Below are 14,573 nucleotides of genomic sequence, written 5' to 3'. Positions count from 1 at the left end.
AGTCGCTTAAATCGCATTCAATCAGGCGAATAACCACACAAAAACCAAGAAAGTCATCACGACAATTACGTACAGCTTTTTTATTGAGAACTTTTGCTGGTAAATATCTTTTTCAGTTTGTTATCGAGATTCCCATACAAATCCTTATAATTTTTTACCCTGCGAATCTGGGCCGTCTGTGGTACATTCAAAGTCGACGAGGATGGAAGGCAATGGAATAAAAGTGTCATTAAAAGTGAAGTTATTCATGGTGAGAATAATGTGGATGAGGTAGCAAATAGTGCCTGTAGCAATGGTGTTGTGAGGATCAGTGCGCAAAAAATGATCACAAGCATTAATACCTTGGGTAAGACTAATTTGTGGAACTGCAGAACGCGAAAGTGCGGAACCTTAGAGAAATGACTATTACAAAACCAAAATGACAACTGACATGCACCAAATACCATCACGTGACCTGCATGTTAAGAAAAAAAAATCCTCAAACCAAGCGGGATCGTCTGCTGAGGTTGTAAAATGATATTTATTGCGACTTGTCACGCAATCCACCAGTTAATCGGCTGACTTGAATCAGATAACGCAGATAAAAGCTAAAAATGGCACCTGGAAAGCGATAATCGGCGGACACTGTCGATATTTACCAAACATTACTATAAATCGCATCGTTTTTCTTATCGTTTTTGCTCAATGAGCAAACTGAAGTATCCCAATGCGTCATGCACAAGAAATTATAGTTATCGCCTTTCGTTTTAAAACAATCTTAGAGAAATTAGGACGCACACACTGACGTAAGAATAGAATGGATAAAAATTGAGGCAATTTTTGCAGCCAGCATAATCAGTCGCAAGCAAGTTTCACCTGGAATTGAAAGAAGAACAATGGAGTACAACCTTCTCATACCGTGACATATTTTGTAAAGGCTTCATCCTTTGCAAAATAGGCCAAACTTTAAAATGTTTTATTCTTTCTTGGCAGACAAATCGGTGTCTTGGTGTCGTAGGCTGTTTTTTAACTTGAAACTTCAGAATTCAGTCCTGTTATCTACAATGCAGGTCAAAAGTAGTTGGGACACCTGTCCAATAATCATGTATTCCAAGTAAAGTTGGCTTTTTGGGGTCACAATTGGAGCGTACCACCCCCCTCCCCCCCAAACAATGTTGGAAGATGCAGATAAACAGTATTTTTGTTGAAATCTGTGTTGTAGTGTCAAATCTCAACATTGCTTGGGGGGGAGGGGGTGGGGGGAGATTATTTCAGTAGTATCTCGCTAAGTGTCCCAACACTTTTGACCTGCATTGTCTGAAAACGACTAGTTGGGAAAAAGTGCTGTTAACGTGGTCAAGGGATACCAAGTTTCTGGCATAACTATAATACGGAATTTGCGACGGTAATAAACGATGTTTGGCGTGACGAAACGAGTGTACGAATGCGCGCGGACGGCGTTCTAGTGAAAATTTGACTAGTGTGACGTTATGTATATGCATTCGAAATGACTTAAAACTGCGCTGTTTATTGGAAAACGTTTGGAGTGTTAGTTCTGTCAATGTTTTAGCGTGAAAAGAAGTGGAATATGGTTTTCACAAAACAAATACTAGCATCGAAGAGAGCATTAGCGTGGTATTTAAACAAATACAGTCACTATTCGTATCGACAAATCGCACAAGATTGTGGAATTTCAAAATCGAGTGTACAGAGAATATGCAGTGGAGAACTTCCCGGAACTGTTAAAGAGTCTTCAACTTCCACGAGAACCGGGAGACCAAAACAACTAAGCCAACGGGATCTGAGATTACTGCTCCGTACAATGAAACAATTACGGAAAAGGAATGTCCACGTGACAGTCAAGGGGTTAGTGGAGGAGAGTGGCCTTAATTTTGATAGAGCGAGTAGAAGAACATATTCTCGATATTTAAATGAGCTCGGGTACTCATACTTTTCAGCTAGGAGAAAAGGGATTCTGCTTGAAAACGATAAAAAGTTGCGCGTGAAATTTGCTCGTAAAATGAAGCGGGAGGTGGCAAGAAATTCTGAATTCTGGACTAACGAAGTTTCGTTTTATTTGGATGGTGTATCTTTCGTGCATAAGTATAATCCACAGAGCGGCGCAGCCTCGAACAGATCAAGGGTATGGCGTAGGAAAGACGAAGGCCTTGAGGTAACCGCGAAGGGTTCGAAAGAGTTGGCCGGAGGGAGAAGATTGCATGTTGTGGTGGCGATAGCATACGGGAAAGGAGTTATTCTAAAAGTGCCGTACGAAAAAATGACCGGTGATTTTTTTTGAAACTTCATAAGGGAACATTTCAACATTATGTTTGCGCAAGCTGGTCCCAAAACAAATGGAAGACGTTTATTTGTTATGGATAACGACCCGTCGCAAACAAGCAGGTTAGCTAGGGATGCGTTAGAAGAGATAGAGGCTGAATTTCATGAAATCCCTCCGCGTTCACCGGACCTAAATCCTATCGAGAACATATTTCATCTTGTAAAGAGATATTTAGAATCCGAAGCAATATCTAGAAATATCACAAGGGAGTCGTTTGAGGAATTTCAAGCTAGAGTTTTAAGAGCTTTTGATTGTATTTGTACTGAAACTATAGATAACACAATTGCCAGTTTGAACAAAAGGATAGAAGCTATCCTTGCCTCTAAAGGCGGTAGAACCAAATATTAATCACGCAATGCGGAACTGTGAAAACTGAACATGCTTTATTATTTACACTTCAGTATATTCTGTGAATTTCTAAAGCGTGTAAAGTGTAACTTCATTTTCATGCTATCTGAGGAAAATGCTTGTGTAAATTGTAATTGTCACTTTGTAAAACTCGTGACAACGAGAAGTTTATCACATGCGTGACATTTGCATTTTGTTGACGTAAAGAACTGAACATTACTCACTACAATACTCACTTTAAATAGTGGAGATTTATGCAAATTGAAAACGTATTTGACATTAAATGAACACAAATTTAGAAAGTATGTATGTTTTCTTTAGTTTGAAGAAACTATTTCTTTCATTATATGAGTTATTGCGCATTTTCAACTCAGTACTCAGTAAAAGCACAAGAAAAGAAAGCTATTAATTAGCTCTTTATATAAAACATTCAATTTACTGAGTAATGTTGTAAACTCTATTCAGACACGTTCCTTTGGAGCGCATTATACAACAATTGTTTTTATATACTCAACAAGAGTAGCCGGCCATAGTTTATTTTTAAACACTGTTCTTCATTGATGCGAAATGAATGCAAACGTTACTGAGTATTGTCGCGAGCATCATGTCGCCGTCAGTCAGCAATGTAAACATTGCTAGAATTCTCTAGAATGAATCGTGCAAAACAATGTCCACAGGGCGCGATTTCTCGCTGTTCACTCTGTGAAATGGGCTTCCAGAACCGGAAAAAAGACCATCTAATGTCCATCATCTTTGTGTTTGTCTGATCTATTGCACCGGCTCTAATGAAAACAATCGGGGCATCCGATGTAGCAAAAAAAGGCGTGTCGCGCGTTAGTTCAATATCTCTTAAACAAAAGTTCTTTGGTGCGGGTAAATGGATTGTATCGCCCTCTAGCGCCTGGAGAAGATCAGCCCACGCGATTATTGTTGGATTCCACCGAAAGTCATTCAAAAGAATGACTTCTGCTTGTTCCGCGCCAACCCATGCGAAGGAGCCCGTTGCTGGATTACAGAACGTGTTATAAATTATTTTCAATGGCGATAACATAAAAGTCTTTCCAGAATTGGCAGTTCCATACAAATAAATATTCCGGAATTTTCCTCGACCTTTAGACAGGGCTGTTTAAATCGCATTGCAGAAAACCGAGGGGATTATTCCTTGGTTGTCGAGAACCTCATTTGCCGCCACAAACCACCTTCCTTCGCAACCGTCCACGCATGGCGCATCTTTAGATTCTTGTAAGAGCTGTATTCGCGATTTCTTCAGGCGAAGACACTGCTCTTCAGCGTGAGAAAATTCTTTCGCTAATGATAATGCTTCATCCACCGCTTTATTCCCGCGGTTTGCTATAAACTCGGCCAGACAGCGTTTTCCTTCTCGTTCTTGAACCATCGCCAAACATACAAGCTCCAGCCTTGTGGATATTGACTTCTGTTGAATTAGTTTACAAACGTCAAAAACACTTAGCCGTGGATCTTTGATCTTTCTTTGCTTCGATACCCCGCCTAGTTTGCGTTTTCTTTTGTTAGAAGCGATTGCATTTTCCGTTCGAGGACAAGTAGTTAAGTCTGGATGACCCACAGAATGAACCGCTTCGAGGTCTGATTTCGTGACATACTTGTAGGCGCTGTAATATGTATTGTGGCGGTTACTGAAATGAACTTCGATGTGGAATTTTTGGCTCAAGTATCTCTTTACTTGTAGCCATCTACCTCTCTTCTTCAGTTTTACCGCCATGTGAAAATGGTACTTGTTGAGATCGCCATCGGCATCGGTAGTGGCATGACCCTCCATGCTTACCACCCAGTGAGAGATTTCAATGTTAAAGCTATTCCATGCCTCTATTATCGCTTCGCCAAACGTCTCTCTACGGAACTTTTCAGTGTCTGCGCGACTGTACGTTATAATGTAAACAACTCTCTGGCTTTCTGAAGCCTCCATTTTCTCATTGAGGACAACACTCTAAAGAGCTTTCAGAGCCGCGCGCTCACAGTATAACACGATTTCTATGTAAACAACAGACCTTGTGGGCAGCGGATGGCATATCCGATTTAATAAACAAAACACCACGTTTTGAACTCTTTGAAAGTGAAATAAAGCTCATCGTTTCTTAAGCGTTACAACAGTGTGAACATGCAAGTTGTTATTTTTTACCCCGACTCACTGATCTGCATGGTATTCATTTGTCTATCTTTTTCCTGATATACACCTGTTGCGCCTTTCCCTTATCCATACTCTAATATGACAATACGAAAAGTGCGGCAATTGAAATTCCTTGTATATTGTTCACAAATATGTTCTTCTTGCTTACCAAACAAGAGTTCTCATAAGAAGCCCCGCTTTTCATCGACCAATAGGCCACAAACCTGATCTCTTTCAAATACTCACTTTCAGACAATGCAGGTCAAAAGTAGTTGGGACACCTGTCCAATAATCATGTATTCCAAGTAAAGTTGGCTTTTTGGGGTCACAATTGGAGCGTACCACCCCCCTCCCCCCCAAACAATGTTGGAAGATGCAGATAAACAGTATTTTTGTTGAAATCTGTGTTGTAGTGTCAAATCTCAACATTGCTTGGGGGGGAGGGGGTGGGGGGAGATTATTTCAGTAGTATCTCGCTAAGTGTCCCAAAACTTTTGACCTGCATTGTCTGAAAACGACTAGTTGGGAAAAAGTGCTGTTAACGTGGTCAAGGGATACCAAGTTTCTGGCATAACTATAATACGGAATTTGCGACGGTAATAAACGATGTTTGGCGTGACGAAACGAGTGTACGAATGCGCGCGGACGGCGTTCTAGTGAAAATTTGACTAGTGTGACGTTATGTATATGCATTCGAAATGACTTAAAACTGCGCTGTTTATTGGAAAACGTTTGGAGTGTTAGTTCTGTCAATGTTTTAGCGTGAAAAGAAGTGGAATATGGTTTTCACAAAACAAATACTAGCATCGAAGAGAGCATTAGCGTGGTATTTAAACAAATACAGTCACTATTCGTATCGACAAATCGCACAAGATTGTGGAATTTCAAAATCGAGTGTACAGAGAATATGCAGTGGAGAACTTCCCGGAACTGTTAAAGAGTCTTCAACTTCCACGAGAACCGGGAGACCAAAACAACTAAGCCAACGGGATCTGAGATTACTGCTCCGTACAATGAAACAATTACGGAAAAGGAATGTCCACGTGACAGTCAAGGGGTTAGTGGAGGAGAGTGGCCTTAATTTTGATAGAGCGAGTAGAAGAACATATTCTCGATATTTAAATGAGCTCGGGTACTCATACTTTTCAGCTCGGAGAAAAGGGATTCTGCTTGAAAACGATAAAAAGTTGCGCGTGAAATTTGCTCGTAAAATGAAGCGGGAGGTGGCAAGAAATTCTGAATTCTGGACTAACGAAGTTTCGTTTTATTTGGATGGTGTATCTTTCGTGCATAAGTATAATCCACAGAGCGGCGCAGCCTCGAACAGATCAAGGGTATGGCGTAGGAAAGACGAAGGCCTTGAGGTAACCGCGAAGGGTTCGAAAGAGTTGGCCGGAGGGAGAAGATTGCATGTTGTGGTGGCGATAGCATACGGGAAAGGAGTTATTCTAAAAGTGCCGTACGAAAAAATGACCGGTGATTTTTTTCGAAACTTCATAAGGGAACATTTCAACATTACGTTTGCGCAAGCTGGTCCCAAAACAGATGGAAGACGTTTATTTGTTATGGATAACGACCCGTCGCAAACAAGCAGGTTAGCTAGGGATGCGTTAGAAGAGATAGAGGCTGAATTTCATGAAATCCCTCCGCGTTCACCGGACCTAAATCCTATCGAGAACATATTTCATCTTGTAAAGAGATATTTAGAATCCGAAGCAATATCTAGAAATATCACAAGGGAGTCGTTTGAGGAATTTCAAGCTAGAGTTTTAAGAGCTTTTGATTGTATTTGTACTGAAACTATAGATAACACAATTGCCAGTTTGAACAAAAGGATAGAAGCTATCCTTGCCTCTAAAGGCGGTAGAACCAAATATTAATCACGCAATGCGGAACTGTGAAAACTGAACATGCTTTATTATTTACACTTCAGTATATTCTGTGAATTTCTAAAGCGTGTAAAGTGTAACTTCATTTTCATGCTATCTGAGGAAAATGCTTGTGTAAATTGTAATTGTCACTTTGTAAAACTCGTGACAACGAGAAGTTTATCACATGCGTGACATTTGCATTTTGTTGACGTAAAGAACTGAACATTACTCACTACAATACTCACTTTAAATAGTGGAGATTTATGCAAATTGAAAACGTATTTGACATTAAATGAACACAAATTTAGAAAGTATGTATGTTTTCTTTAGTTTGAAGAAACTATTTCTTTCATTATATGAGTTATTGCGCATTTTCAACTCAGTACTCAGTAAAAGCACAAGAAAAGAAAGCTATTAATTAGCTCTTTATATAAAACATTCAATTTACTGAGTAATGTTGTAAACTCTATTCAGACACGTTCCTTTGGAGCGCATTATACAACAATTGTTTTTATATACTCAACAAGAGTAGCCGGCCATAGTTTATTTTTAAACACTGTTCTTCATTGATGCGAAATGAATGCAAACGTTACTGAGTATTGTCGCGAGCATCATGTCGCCGTCAGTCAGCAATGTAAACATTGCTAGAATTCTCTAGAATGAATCGTGCAAAACAATGTCCACAGGGCGCGATTTCTCGCTGTTCACTCTGTGAAATGGGCTTCCAGAACCGGAAAAAAGACCATCTAATGTCCATCATCTTTGTGTTTGTCTGATCTATTGCACCGGCTCTAATGAAAACAATCGGGGCATCCGATGTAGCAAAAAAAGGCGTGTCGCGCGTTAGTTCAATATCTCTTAAACAAAAGTTCTTTGGTGCGGGTAAATGGATTGTATCGCCCTCTAGCGCCTGGAGAAGATCAGCCCACGCGATTATTGTTGGATTCCACCGAAAGTCATTCAAAAGAATGACTTCTGCTTGTTCCGCGCCAACCCATGCGAAGGAGCCCGTTGCTGGATTACAGAACGTGTTATAAATTATTTTCAATGGCGATAACATAAAAGTCTTTCCAGAATTGGCAGTTCCATACAAATAAATATTCCGGAATTTTCCTCGACCTTTAGACAGGGCTGTTTAAATCGCATTGCAGAAAACCGAGGGGATTATTCCTTGGTTGTCGAGAACCTCATTTGCCGCCACAAACCACCTTCCTTCGCAACCGTCCACGCATGGCGCATCTTTAGATTCTTGTAAGAGCTGTATTCGCGATTTCTTCAGGCGAAGACACTGCTCTTCAGCGTGAGAAAATTCTTTCGCTAATGATAATGCTTCATCCACCGCTTTATTCCCGCGGTTTGCTATAAACTCGGCCAGACAGCGTTTTCCTTCTCGTTCTTGAACCATCGCCAAACATACAAGCTCCAGCCTTGTGGATATTGACTTCTGTTGAATTAGTTTACAAACGTCAAAAACACTTAGCCGTGGATCTTTGATCTTTCTTTGCTTCGATACCCCGCCTAGTTTGCGTTTTCTTTTGTTAGAAGCGATTGCATTTTCCGTTCGAGGACAAGTAGTTAAGTCTGGATGACCCACAGAATGAACCGCTTCGAGGTCTGATTTCGTGACATACTTGTAGGCGCTGTAATATGTATTGTGGCGGTTACTGAAATGAACTTCGATGTGGAATTTTTGGCTCAAGTATCTCTTTACTTGTAGCCATCTACCTCTCTTCTTCAGTTTTACCGCCATGTGAAAATGGTACTTGTTGAGATCGCCATCGGCATCGGTAGTGGCATGACCCTCCATGCTTACCACCCAGTGAGAGATTTCAATGTTAAAGCTATTCCATGCCTCTATTATCGCTTCGCCAAACGTCTCTCTACGGAACTTTTCAGTGTCTGCGCGACTGTACGTTATAATGTAAACAACTCTCTGGCTTTCTGAAGCCTCCATTTTCTCATTGAGGACAACACTCTAAAGAGCTTTCAGAGCCGCGCGCTCACAGTATAACACGATTTCTATGTAAACAACAGACCTTGTGGGCAGCGGATGGCATATCCGATTTAATAAACAAAACACCACGTTTTGAACTCTTTGAAAGTGAAATAAAGCTCATCGTTTCTTAAGCGTTACAACAGTGTGAACATGCAAGTTGTTATTTTTTACCCCGACTCACTGATCTGCATGGTATTCATTTGTCTATCTTTTTCCTGATATACACCTGTTGCGCCTTTCCCTTATCCATACTCTAATATGACAATACGAAAAGTGCGGCAATTGAAATTCCTTGTATATTGTTCACAAATATGTTCTTCTTGCTTACCAAACAAGAGTTCTCATAAGAAGCCCCGCTTTTCATCGACCAATAGGCCACAAACCTGATCTCTTTCAAATACTCACTTTCAGACAATGCAGGTCAAAAGTAGTTGGGACACCTGTCCAATAATCATGTATTCCAAGTAAAGTTGGCTTTTTGGGGTCACAATTGGAGCGTACCACCCCCCTCCCCCCCAAACAATGTTGGAAGATGCAGATAAACAGTATTTTTGTTGAAATCTGCGTTGTAGTGTCAAATCTCAACATTGCTTGGGGGGAGATTATTTCAGTAGTATCTCGCTAAGTGTCCCAACACTTTTGACCTGCATTGTCTGAAAACGACTAGTTGGGAAAAAGTGCTGTTAACGTGGTCAAGGGATACCAAGTTTCTGGCATAACTATAATACGGAATTTGCGACGGTAATAAACGATGTTTGGCGTGACCAAACGAGTGTACGAATGCGCGCGGACGGCGTTCTAGTGAAAATTTGACGAGTGTGACGTTATGTATATGCATTCGAAATGACTTAAAACTGCGCTGTTTATTGGAAAACGTTTGGAGTGTTAGTTCTGTCAATGTTTTAGCGTGAAAAGAAGTGGAATATGGTTTTCACAAAACAAATACTAGCATCGAAGAGAGCATTAGCGTGGTATTTAAACAAATACAGTCACTATTCGTATCGACAAATCGCACAAGATTGTGGAATTTCAAAATCGAGTGTACAGAGAATATGCAGTGGAGAACTTCCCGGAACTGTTAAAGAGTCTTCAACTTCCACGAGAACCGGGAGACCAAGACAACTAAGCCAACGGGATCTGAGATTACTGCTCCGTACAATGAAACAATTACGGAAAAGGAATGTCCACGTGACAGTCAAGGGGTTAGTGGAGGAGAGTGGCCTTAATTTTGATAGAGCGAGTAGAAGAACATATTCTCGATATTTAAATGAGCTCGGGTACTCATACTTTTCAGCTAGGAGAAAAGGGATTCTGCTTGAAAACGATAAAAAGTTGCGCGTGAAATTTGCTCGTAAAATGAAGCGGGAGGTGGCAAGAAATTCTGAATTCTGGACTAACGAAGTTTCGTTTTATTTGGATGGTGTATCTTTCGTGCATAAGTATAATCCACAGAGCGGCGCAGCCTCGAACAGATCAAGGGTATGGCGTAGGAAAGACGAAGGCCTTGAGGTAACCGCGAAGGGTTCGAAAGAGTTGGCCGGAGGGAGAAGATTGCATGTTGTGGTGGCGATAGCATACGGGAAAGGAGTTATTCTAAAAGTGCCGTACGAAAAAATGACCGGTGATTTTTTTCGAAACTTCATAAGGGAACATTTCAACATTACGTTTGCGCAAGCTGGTCCCAAAACAGATGGAAGACGTTTATTTGTTATGGATAACGACCCGTCGCAAACAAGCAGGTTAGCTAGGGATGCGTTAGAAGAGATAGAGGCTGAATTTCATGAAATCCCTCCGCGTTCACCGGACCTAAATCCTATCGAGAACATATTTCATCTTGTAAAGAGATATTTAGAATCCGAAGCAATATCTAGAAATATCACAAGGGAGTCGTTTGAGGAATTTCAAGCTAGAGTTTTAAGAGCTTTTGATTGTATTTGTACTGAAACTATAGATAACACAATTGCCAGTTTGAACAAAAGGATAGAAGCTATCCTTGCCTCTAAAGGCGGTAGAACCAAATATTAATCACGCAATGCGGAACTGTGAAAACTGAACATGCTTTATTATTTACACTTCAGTATATTCTGTGAATTTCTAAAGCGTGTAAAGTGTAACTTCATTTTCATGCTATCTGAGGAAAATGCTTGTGTAAATTGTAATTGTCACTTTGTAAAACTCGTGACAACGAGAAGTTTATCACATGCGTGACATTTGCATTTTGTTGACGTAAAGAACTGAACATTACTCACTACAATACTCACTTTAAATAGTGGAGATTTATGCAAATTGAAAACGTATTTGACATTAAATGAACACAAATTTAGAAAGTATGTATGTTTTCTTTAGTTTGAAGAAACTATTTCTTTCATTATATGAGTTATTGCGCATTTTCAACTCAGTACTCAGTAAAAGCACAAGAAAAGAAAGCTATTAATTAGCTCTTTATATAAAACATTCAATTTACTGAGTAATGTTGTAAACTCTATTCAGACACGTTCCTTTGGAGCGCATTATACAACAATTGTTTTTATATACTCAACAAGAGTAGCCGGCCATAGTTTATTTTTAAACACTGTTCTTCATTGATGCGAAATGAATGCAAACGTTACTGAGTATTGTCGCGAGCATCATGTCGCCGTCAGTCAGCAATGTAAACATTGCTAGAATTCTCTAGAATGAATCGTGCAAAACAATGTCCACAGGGCGCGATTTCTCGCTGTTCACTCTGTGAAATGGGCTTCCAGAACCGGAAAAAAGACCATCTAATGTCCATCATCTTTGTGTTTGTCTGATCTATTGCACCGGCTCTAATGAAAACAATCGGGGCATCCGATGTAGCAAAAAAAGGCGTGTCGCGCGTTAGTTCAATATCTCTTAAACAAAAGTTCTTTGGTGCGGGTAAATGGATTGTATCGCCCTCTAGCGCCTGGAGAAGATCAGCCCACGCGATTATTGTTGGATTCCACCGAAAGTCATTCAAAAGAATGACTTCTGCTTGTTCCGCGCCAACCCATGCGAAGGAGCCCGTTGCTGGATTACAGAACGTGTTATAAATTATTTTCAATGGCGATAACATAAAAGTCTTTCCAGAATTGGCAGTTCCATACAAATAAATATTCCGGAATTTTCCTCGACCTTTAGACAGGGCTGTATAAATCGCATTGCAGAAAACCGAGGGGATTATTCCTTGGTTGTCGAGAACCTCATTTGCCGCCACAAACCACCTTCCTTCGCAACCGTCCACGCATGGCGCATCTTTAGATTCTTGTAAGAGCTGTATTCGCGATTTCTTCAGGCGAAGACACTGCTCTTCAGCGTGAGAAAATTCTTTCGCTAATGATAATGCTTCATCCACCGCTTTATTCCCGCGGTTTGCTATAAACTCGGCCAGACAGCGTTTTCCTTCTCGTTCTTGAACCATCGCCAAACATACAAGCTCCAGCCTTGTGGATATTGACTTCTGTTGAATTAGTTTACAAACGTCAAAAACACTTAGCCGTGGATCTTTGATCTTTCTTTGCTTCGATACCCCGCCTAGTTTGCGTTTTCTTTTGTTAGAAGCGATTGCATTTTCCGTTCGAGGACAAGTAGTTAAGTCTGGATGACCCACAGAATGAACCGCTTCGAGGTCTGATTTCGTGACATACTTGTAGGCGCTGTAATATGTATTGTGGCGGTCACTGAAATGAACTTCGATGTGGAATTTTTGGCTCAAGTATCTCTTTACTTGTAGCCATCTACCTCTCTTCTTCAGTTTTACCGCCATGTGAAAATGGTACTTGTTGAGATCGCCATCGGCATCGGTAGTGGCATGACCCTCCATGCTTACCACCCAGTGAGAGATTTCAATGTTAAAGCTATTCCATGCCTCTATTATCGCTTCGCCAAACGTCTCTCTACGGAACTTTTCAGTGTCTGCGCGACTGTACGTTATAATGTAAACAACTCTCTGGCTTTCTGAAGCCTCCATTTTCTCATTGAGGACAACACTCTAAAGAGCTTTCAGAGCCGCGCGCTCACAGTATAACACGATTTCTATGTAAACAACAGACCTTGTGGGCAGCGGATGGCATATCCGATTTAATAAACAAAACACCACGTTTTGAACTCTTTGAAAGTGAAATAAAGCTCATCGTTTCTTAAGCGTTACAACAGTGTGAACATGCAAGTTGTTATTTTTTACCCCGACTCACTGATCTGCATGGTATTCATTTGTCTATCTTTTTCCTGATATACACCTGTTGCGCCTTTCCCTTATCCATACTCTAATATGACAATACGAAAAGTGCGGCAATTGAAATTCCTTGTATATTGTTCACAAATATGTTCTTCTTGCTTACCAAACAAGAGTTCTCATAAGAAGCCCCGCTTTTCATCGACCAATAGGCCACAAACCTGATCTCTTTCAAATACTCACTTTCAGACAATGCAGGTCAAAAGTAGTTGGGACACCTGTCCAATAATCATGTATTCCAAGTAAAGTTGGCTTTTTGGGGTCACAATTGGAGCGTACCACCCCCCTCCCCCCCAAACAATGTTGGAAGATGCAGATAAACAGTATTTTTGTTGAAATCTGTGTTGTAGTGTCAAATCTCAACATTGCTTGGGGGGGAGGGGGTGGGGGGAGATTATTTCAGTAGTATCTCGCTAAGTGTCCCAACACTTTTGACCTGCATTGTCTGAAAACGACTAGTTGGGAAAAAGTGCTGTTAACGTGGTCAAGGGATACCAAGTTTCTGGCATAACTATAATACGGAATTTGCGACGGTAATAAACGATGTTTGGCGTGACGAAACGAGTGTACGAATGCGCGCGGACGGCGTTCTAGTGAAAATTTGACTAGTGTGACGTTATGTATATGCATTCGAAATGACTTAAAACTGCGCTGTTTATTGGAAAACGTTTGGAGTGTTAGTTCTGTCAATGTTTTAGCGTGAAAAGAAGTGGAATATGGTTTTCACAAAACAAATACTAGCATCGAAGAGAGCATTAGCGTGGTATTTAAACAAATACAGTCACTATTCGTATCGACAAATCGCACAAGATTGTGGAATTTCAAAATCGAGTGTACAGAGAATATGCAGTGGAGAACTTCCCGGAACTGTTAAAGAGTCTTCAACTTCCACGAGAACCGGGAGACCAAACAACTAAGCCAACGGGATCTGAGATTACTGCTCCGTACAATGAAACAATTACGGAAAAGGAATGTCCACGTGACAGTCAAGGGGTTAGTGGAGGAGAGTGGCCTTAATTTTGATAGAGCGAGTAGAAGAACATATTCTCGATATTTAAATGAGCTCGGGTACTCATACTTTTCAGCTAGGAGAAAAGGGATTCTGCTTGAAAACGATAAAAAGTTGCGCGTGAAATTTGCTCGTAAAATGAAGCGGGAGGTGGCAAGAAATTCTGAATTCTGGACTAACGAAGTTTCGTTTTATTTGGATGGTGTATCTTTCGTGCATAAGTATAATCCACAGAGCGGCGCAGCCTCGAACAGATCAAGGGTATGGCGTAGGAAAGACGAAGGCCTTGAGGTAACCGCGAAGGGTTCGAAAGAGTTGGCCGGAGGGAGAAGATTGCATGTTGTGGTGGCGATAGCATACGGGAAAGGAGTTATTCTAAAAGTGCCGTACGAAAAAATGACCGGTGATTTTTTTCGAAACTTCATAAGGGAACATTTCAACATTACGTTTGCGCAAGCTGGTCCCAAAACAGATGGAAGACGTTTATTTTTTATGGATAACGACCCGTCGCAAACAAGCAGTTAGCTAGGGATGCGTTAGAAGAGATAGAGGCTGAATTTCATGAAATCCCTCCGCGTTCACCGGACCTAAATCCTATCGAGAACATATTTCATCTTGTAAAGAGATATTTAGAATCCGAAGCAATATC

Source organism: Montipora capricornis, chromosome 5, assembly GCF_036669925.1.
Source record: "Montipora capricornis isolate CH-2021 chromosome 5, ASM3666992v2, whole genome shotgun sequence".
In the NCBI taxonomy this organism is placed as follows: domain Eukaryota; kingdom Metazoa; phylum Cnidaria; class Anthozoa; order Scleractinia; family Acroporidae; genus Montipora; species Montipora capricornis.
This window is presented reverse-complemented; position numbering follows the sequence as displayed.